The sequence below is a fragment of the Myotis brandtii genome, unplaced genomic scaffold (assembly GCF_000412655.1).
Source record: "Myotis brandtii unplaced genomic scaffold, ASM41265v1 scaffold187, whole genome shotgun sequence".
Classification (NCBI taxonomy): domain Eukaryota; kingdom Metazoa; phylum Chordata; class Mammalia; order Chiroptera; family Vespertilionidae; genus Myotis; species Myotis brandtii.
The window spans coordinates 801503-801820 of NW_005356944.1; positions in this window are offsets into that span (position 1 = coordinate 801503).

The following is a 318-nucleotide window of genomic DNA, read 5'->3' on the forward strand; positions in this document are numbered from 1 at the left end:
ACATACTCCCACAGCCCTCACTCCCCCTCACCGGCCTCAGGCGCCAGCCCTTCACCCTCTCGCCAGGACCTGACTACACATACCCACCCACAATTAGGCACAGGACCCCCCGGAGTGGGGGGTGTCGGCCCTCAGAGGCCACGCCCACGCTGTCCACGCCCATCTAACCCGCCTCACCGGCGGCTCCGAGCTCACTGGCTATCCACACGCGGTCTCCCGGGACAGGCGTCCTCACACGGGATATGCCTCACAACCCCCGCGTGGAGGTGCACTCACTGGCCCGACCCCGGGCGCCCCCAGCCCCGCCCTCCCGCACTC